The sequence below is a fragment of the Myodes glareolus genome, chromosome 26 (assembly GCF_982192425.1).
Source record: "Myodes glareolus chromosome 26, mMyoGla1.1, whole genome shotgun sequence".
Lineage (NCBI taxonomy): Eukaryota > Metazoa > Chordata > Mammalia > Rodentia > Cricetidae > Myodes > Myodes glareolus.
In genome coordinates this window covers 2,443,571-2,451,322 of record NC_142051.1, presented here as the reverse complement: position 1 = coordinate 2,451,322, position 7,752 = coordinate 2,443,571, and the positions used below count along the sequence as shown (strand labels likewise).

The following is a 7,752-nucleotide window of genomic DNA, read 5'->3' as shown; positions in this document are numbered from 1 at the left end:
CATATGGTAAATATCACAAAATTTAAATATTTAAAGACTGACCAATAGATCAAGAGTAGTGAAAGTCATTAGGAAATGAAACAATTTACTTTTTTTTGAAATTATGCAAATTCTGTTCTTAAAAAGGAAGGTTGCTCAGATCCTGTCTTTCACTATCAAACACTACAGGCCTGTTCATGCTCACTAAAAGCACATGAGCCAATGGAAGACACCAGAGGGCCAATGTATGTGTTGATGATGAGATGCACCCACACGTTGTAAAGCATAGTTAGCATATGCTTGCCCTGCAGCAAAACTGCCTAGGACTAATCAGAAGCCTCATCATTGACATTCCATATGAGTGCCTTGTCCACTGGGCTGTCAGACGGCTGGCCAGTGGCCTGGTTTCAGAACACATTACATAAGAGTAACAAACCATGGCTACTTGGGACAATGGAAATATACCATATAAATATACAAGGGATGAGAAAAGGAATCTATACTCTCTTTATGTAGAATAGTATGCACTGTTAGCACAAGGATGCAGTTAGGAAAGAATGGGAGAACATCTGACAAACCATGGATTTTGACAGAAACTAAAAGTATGCTTGGTTTGTATGGCTAAAATAAACAATTTAAAGGAATGAAAAGAATGAGAACTCAGCAAAGGGAAGATACAAGCGTCCTGCGTCACCCACCAAGTCATCCTTTCTGGTGAAGCATTCTTAGCTCTCCCATTTAGAACTGACATCTCTCATTGAGCATGGTGCCCTTTTCCAAACATTACCTCATTTTCTGTCTCAAAACATGTTAAAAGCCATCAGTTGGGTTGTTATAAAAGTCCAATTGTACCGTATGTAGTTTTGACTAATGGGATAATTCTGTACTATAAACCTGTATCTTGACCAAAGAGTTCCCAAACTTCTTTGACTCCATTAGGATCAAGCTACTTACTACCCTTTAAATGTTATGTCTCTAGATGGCCCCTTCCCAAAGATCACCAATTTTGAATGTTCTTTATTACATGCCCCACTTGCCTATAATCTCTTCCACATGGCTGCTCTGCACACCCACCAACACTGCCACCACCGCTTCTGATTTTGGCATGGCACTGGAATTCACTGTCTTGCATGGGTACTTGTATTTTCTAGTATTTCTGGGTGTTTTTCAGCTTTCTTGGGCCCAGCTACACTGTACTTAAGATCATTTACAAAATTAGCATAGTTTTTCACCTTGTGGGTGTTTCCTATTTAATACTTAAACTAAAATATAAAGAAAATTCAATTCTTTAAATGCAGGAAAAAATTTTATAGGCATCTGCTTTTAATGGTGCAGAAAGAAATGAATGAGAGTAAATCGTCAGAGGGTATGTATTCTCATTGCCTTTTCAATGTATTAGTAAATTATACCAAGGCAGAAAAGGGGCATGATGGGTATCAAGTCTATCAAAGCAAACCAAAGGATAAATAGGTCATCTCAGAACTTACATAAAAATTCTTCTATTTCTCTTCAACATAAAATGGATTTGGGGTTAAAAACAAAAACAGAATAATTAAGTTAGGTGAAGAGAAGTTACACTTATTATTTTACACCTACAAAGATTTATTGCCTTTGTATTTTCACTACAGAAAATTTAAAACATAGAAAAATAAACAGGAAAACCAGGATTCCTCGGAAACCTTACCACCTGGAGAAATCCATGGTTTGTCATATTTTCTCCCGTTCTTTCCTAACTGCATCCATGTGCTAACAGTGCATACTATTCTACATAAAGAGATCGTCACATTTGTTTATACTTGCTTCTGTCCAGTCATCAGTCATTGGCATTCCCCAGCATCAGCCACTCTGGTGCTCGACACCAACCTCTGTTACCCTCCTGTAACCTTTGCCCATGCACTTGCTTCAAGTGACAGAACTCCAACACAAATAGGTGGTAGCAAATGAAGGGGGTTTTTGGTTGGCTGCATCAAGGGCAAGATGAATAAGTAAAACAGAGTCAAGGATGCAACAGAAGCCCAGGAAAAGCAAGAAACATGGATTCAAACAAGTTGAGGACTCTTCTCACCTGTTTTCTCCACCGGATCCACCCCATGGATGATCATGGCACTGCCTCCCACCTGTCTCCCACCTGCCTCCATAGCTTCCCACCTGCCTCCCACCTGTCTCCCACCTGCCTCCATAGCCTCCCATCTGCCTCCCACCTGCCTCCCACCTGCCTCCATAGCCTCCCACCTGCCTCCCACCTGTCTCCCACCTGCCTACACAGTCTCCCTCCTTGTCTTCTTGCCTTTTCTTTTTCTCTCACCTCTTCCATACATCTACAACCCTGCACGGTCATGGCCACCTCAGCTGCCCAATGCTTCCACCCTGACCACACTCTGGATCTTCATCAGTCCTTTGGCTGCTGCCACCTGCACCATGACTGATGCTCCATTGTCTTCTCTTTGTGCTTCCAGTTCAGCCCTCTAGTCTTCTGATTGCTAAAAAGTGGACGAAGGAAATAGCATTCAGGTAAAGCCATTTTACTGAGCCTAATGTTGCAATATCAAAGGGCAACATGTGAGGCTAGCTCTTAAATAACACAAAAGTGACCCAAGTTGTTTTGATTATATTCCTAGGAGGTTGGGATCACATAATGCAGCATGACAATGAAGGAATGTTTTCAGCCCATCACAGCAACAGCTTCCAGATCCACCAAGGCGGCCTCTCAGGGGAAGGGGATGAGCAATCCCCTTGCATAAGATCAATCACAAGTCTCCCCCATTGTACCAGTCACTTGCTTCTTGGAGAATTATGGAGGAAGAGGAGATGGCCCTTCTCCCATCTTATATGAGAATAGCTGCAGTCATCTGAGGTCCACAGAGGATTGGTGAACCTGGAATGTTGTCTCCCGAGATGTGTGCAAGCTGTACAGGTTAGCTGAACTTGTGGTTGGAGCAAGGTCTCCAGAAGAATTTGTGGATTTGTTTGTTGAGTTCCTTGTAGCTGGGAATTAAAGGTGACAAAAACAAACAACTATTCTAGGTTTAGCTTACTAGGTGAACAATTAAATTGAGCCTGCCAATAGAAGAGAATTGGGAATAAAACTTTTTTATAGTAGCAAAAAATAGCATATTTTTATGCTGACAAAAATAATCTGCTATTTAGATAGCTCATGATGAAGTATAAGGAAGCAATCATTGTGGGATACATCCTCCAGTAGGCAAGGAGAAGTGTTCAAAGCACAATGTGGTGTAGGGCATAGGAGCAGATGGGTAAGGAAATGCAGTGATGGTGCAAGAGGAAGCCCATGGCTGGTGCTCTCTCTAAGAACTAGCAAGCAAGTTCATGGGCAAGAATGGGGCTTCTGCCAGCTGTGTTTTTATAAACTAGACACAAACCTAGATATAGCTTGGAAGAGTGAATCCTAATTAAGAAAATGCCTCCAACGGATTGGTCTGTAGCCTACCCACTGAGGGTGGTGCCATCCCTTAGCAGATGATCCTAGGGTGTATAAGAAAGCAGGCTGTATAGGCCACAAAGAGCATCATTCCTTCATGACTTCTGCTTCAGTACCTGCTTTTGAGTTCCTGCCTTGACTCCTCTCAACAGACTTTCCTTCCCAAATTGCTTTTGGCCAGTATTTTATCACAACATTAGAAAACAGACTTAGATGGGGCTTAAAGAAGAGATGCCATCAAATCAGTTTTCACCCCAAATACCCCCCCCCAAGTTATCCACTCCCAAGTGGTCATGCCTAAACACATGTGCACATGAACAACACTAAAGAGATTCATCAAGCTGTAGTAGACATACATATGTGTGTGTGACAGTAAGAGAAAGGTGTTGTGAAGTTGAGAAGGAGTTGGGAAGGACATGGGGGTAGTTGCAGTGGGGAGAGTGCGGGGTAGAACTGTTGTAAGTACAGTACTCTAGTATAAAATCTTGGAAAATAAAAATGTTTTTAAAATCCTATGAACTAATTGGCTTATAGTTCTATGGGTTAGAAGTCTGATACAGACTGTTCTCCCTGGAATAAAACCAGTGAGATAAAATCAGTAGCATTGTCTTTCTCTGCAGGCTACAAGGAGAATCCATTTCTTCATTCTTCATTTTGCAGCTTCTGAAGTCCTCCCTCCTTTCTTAGTGAGTGATCTCTGAAAGGACTCGACTCTGGGACAAAGAGCTGAGGTGGCTATTTAATACGTCAAAGCTAACCTGGCCACCAAGTTCTCCCAGCATCCCCTAATCTAGGGGGAATAAGACATAATTTTACATATGGATGACATGGAAAGTCATCAGAATATAGACAGATACCCAGAAAGAGTCCAGGCATGGATTTGGTGCCCATATGAGGAACAAACGGCCATGCGGATAACCTGAGGAGGCTAGTACCTTCATGTACTGAGTCTGGAGCACAGGAAAGATTAGTCATAAGAGGCAGGATCAGGGGGGCAGAGGAGCCCCATGAAAGAGCCTGAGAGATCACTGAAAGTACTTGGGATTTTACTTAGATCCAAGTGAACACACACTGAACACTTGTAGGCAGATATTTGATGCTGTCTTGGTGTGGGAGAATTGTCTGTATTCTGTCAATCATATTTTAATAAAAAACTGATTGGCCAGGCAGGCAGTATAGGTGGGAAAGCCAGACAGGAAGTAGGGGTGGAGCAAAGGGACTGCAGGAAGCTCCCTCTGCCACTCCTGCGCAGACCACTGAAGAGGCAACATGTAAGCTGTCACACTGAGAAAGGTACTGAGCCATTATGGCTAACATAGATAATGATAATGGATTAATATAAGTTACAAGGACTAATAAGAAGCCTGACCTAATGGGCCAATCAGTTTATAACCTTATAGAGATCTCTGTGTGGTTGATTTTCTCTTTGGGATTTGACGGTTGTGGGGTACCCCAACAAGCCGACCCTCATGTTACATATGGAGCCCACGTGGATATCTGAATCCACGGAAAGCCTGAGAAAGCTTGGGAAAGAATAGAGTAAAGCATGTTTTGTTGGTAGCAGCAATTTCTCAGGTCTGCTCTGCTTGTTAGAGGCAAGCAAGCACTCTTATCTAAGAGAGGCTTCCTGACTCAGCTTTAGCTGCAAAACCTTGCAGCTCTTTTAAGAGGTCCTGCCGCGAAGCACTTAAACGGTGTTGATGAAAAGCTGAACGCATGCTTTTTGGGTTTTCAGCAGTAGCAGGAAAAAAGCTGCGCTTTTTTAAAATGCCAGTTTTCTGGGCTGTCCTGCCAGGGCAAACTCTGACTCTTTTAGGCAGGCAGTCTGACTGAGTGTGGTCTATGAGCAGAATACTACCAGCTTGCTTGCTAGCAAGGACCTTGAAACGCCATAGAGTTGTGGCAGTGAACACAGCTCTGGCTGGTATCTCAGCCATGAGACTGGAAAGCTAAGGAATGGGTTGGATCTAACTGTCAAAGCCAAGGCTTTAGTCCTACCCATTAAAGACTCACGTGGTCAGAAAAAGAGAGATATGCAGTAAAGAGAGATTCAAAGACAAAGAAAACCTCTAAATGGTTTACAGTGTGTTAAAAATATATGCAGGCTAAAATTTAAAGTCATTAAAAATAAAAAAGAAAGAAAGGGAGAAATAGGGTGTGGTGGTACACACCTTTAATCCCAATGCCTGGGAAGCAGAGGCATATTGACCTCTGTGACTTCAAGGGACAGAGGTAGAGATTGACCTCTGTGACTTCAAGGTGTGGTAGCACATGCCTTTAATCCCAATGCCTGGGAGGCAGAAACAGACAGATCTCTGTGAGTTCATGGTGTGGTAGCAAACACCTTAAATCCCAGCACTGGGGAGGCAGAGACAGGAAGATCTCTGTGAGTTCAAGGACAGCCTGGTCTACAGAGTTATTCCAAGACAAAGATATATACAGAGAACCTGTCTCAAAAAGCCAAAAGTTAAAAGTAAAAATAAAAGAAATAGAGGTTGAAATAAAGCTGCATAAAGATGGAAAATAAACAGAGAATCTTGATATTGTATGCTATTATGCTCTCTTGAATTATTTAAATGCTGAGGAAGGAGGAACAGTTGCTAAAAAATATTTGCTTATAAATGCTACAGAATTAATCCAAGATAGGCATTTTGAAAATACCTTGGCTTCAAAATTGAAGGCAAAAGGTATGTTACTTTGGAGAAGAGATTTTTGCTTTTGTTTCCACAGAAAACGAGAGGCTCTGGATTTATTCAGAGTTAAGAAAAATCACCTTTGACCAAGGGAGGCCACCTGAAAAATCTCCGACAGGAATAGATGGCCCAGATGTAGACAGAGTTCTACATCCAGAACAGATTCAAAGCTGCTGCCTGAGATGATCAAGACTCACAGGATACTCCAGTCAGGACTTGATTATAACTCTAAATTTTCTTTAGGTCCCCATAAGATCATCAGCGCCCCCAACCAGCAGGAAGTAGCCTGAAATACTACACCCACATTCCCAACAAATAGACTATGGGTATTTTCCTTTGTTTTTTTTTTTTTAAAAAAAAGAGGGAAATGGTGTAGGAGAATTGTCTGTATTCTGTCAATCATATTTTAATAAAACGCTGATTGGCCAGGCAGGCAGTATAGGTGGGAAAGTCAGACAGGAAGTAGGGGTGGAGCAAAGAGACTACAGGAAGCTCCCTCTGCCACTCCTGTGCAGACCACTGAAGAGGCAACATGTAAGCTGTCACACTAAGAAAGGTACTGAGCCATTATGGCTAACATAGATAATGATAATGGATTAATATAAGTTACAAGAACTAATAAGAAGCCTGACCTAATGGGCCAATCAGTTTATAACCTTATAGAGATCTCTGTGTGGTTTATTTTCTCTTTGGGATTTGACGGTTGTGGGGTACCCCAACAAGCTGGCCCTCATGTTACACTGTCTGACTCACAGAGAGCAGTCTCATTCCAGTTACTGCAGAGAAGCGGCAAGAGTAACAAGAAAGCTGCTGTAATAAAGGCAAGAAAAAGATTACAGGTGCTGGAGCCGTGGGATAAACAGTGATTAGATCATCAGTGTTGGAGCATGGGATAAACAGTGATTGGAGCACAGATGCTGGAGCCGTGGGATAAACAGTGATTAGGTCATTTTTTAAAATGCATCTTGACCGTATAGCACCTGTTTGAAAGTGTGAAGAGCTGAAGTTGACATCTAAAGAGAATGATTACATTCTACCTGAGATAATGTAAAAACAATGATGTCCTTTACCGAGACGGAGAGGACCACTGGAAGAGTAAACTTAGGGTAAGCATGGAAATACACGGTTGTATTTGACCATGCTAAGTTCAAGGCACTTTGAGAGAGTCAGTGGAGAGTTGGGTAGGCCAGTCTGAAGTTAGAGTGAGGGAAGTCTGGATTCGGGAACTGATTTGAAAGAGCCAATTTAATCGCTAGAATTACTACTGCCATGATAAGACCAAAATGAAAACTCAGCAAAGGCTCTAGAGCATGGTGTTATCTGACCAGCAGGAGGTGGTCTCCTGTGGTTACTGTGCTGAGAAAGAGCTGCTGAAGGGAAGTGTTTTGACCACAACAAGGAAGCTGATGTTTTAAGCAAAAGTCATGGCAGCTGGGAGCAGTGGGGGCAATCAGTTAAGAGATTTTTTTTTAAAAAATAAATAAATCTCGACTGTAGCTCTGCTGGGGGAGATTTTGAAGCCTAAAGAAAATTATTACATTTTTGTCCTTAGATCATGTAAATATAGCAATTCACTTAGTAAGCGGGAGAAGCTTGAGGAAATGGAGATTTTGCATCTCAAAAGCTGTGCAGGAAAACCTG

At 42.1% G+C, this 7,752-nt stretch overlaps 1 long non-coding RNA gene across 1 annotated transcript; it reads left to right on the top strand.

Moving 5' to 3' along the window:
- The first annotated feature begins 2,102 nt into the window (after window positions 1-2,102).
- Window positions 2,103-6,771, top strand: LOC125389903 (uncharacterized). Its single transcript, XR_007228563.3, has 2 exons — window positions 2,103-2,490; window positions 2,598-6,771. It is a non-coding gene; the product is annotated as an uncharacterized LOC125389903 (long non-coding RNA).
- Window positions 6,772-7,752: the final 981 nt, after the last annotated feature.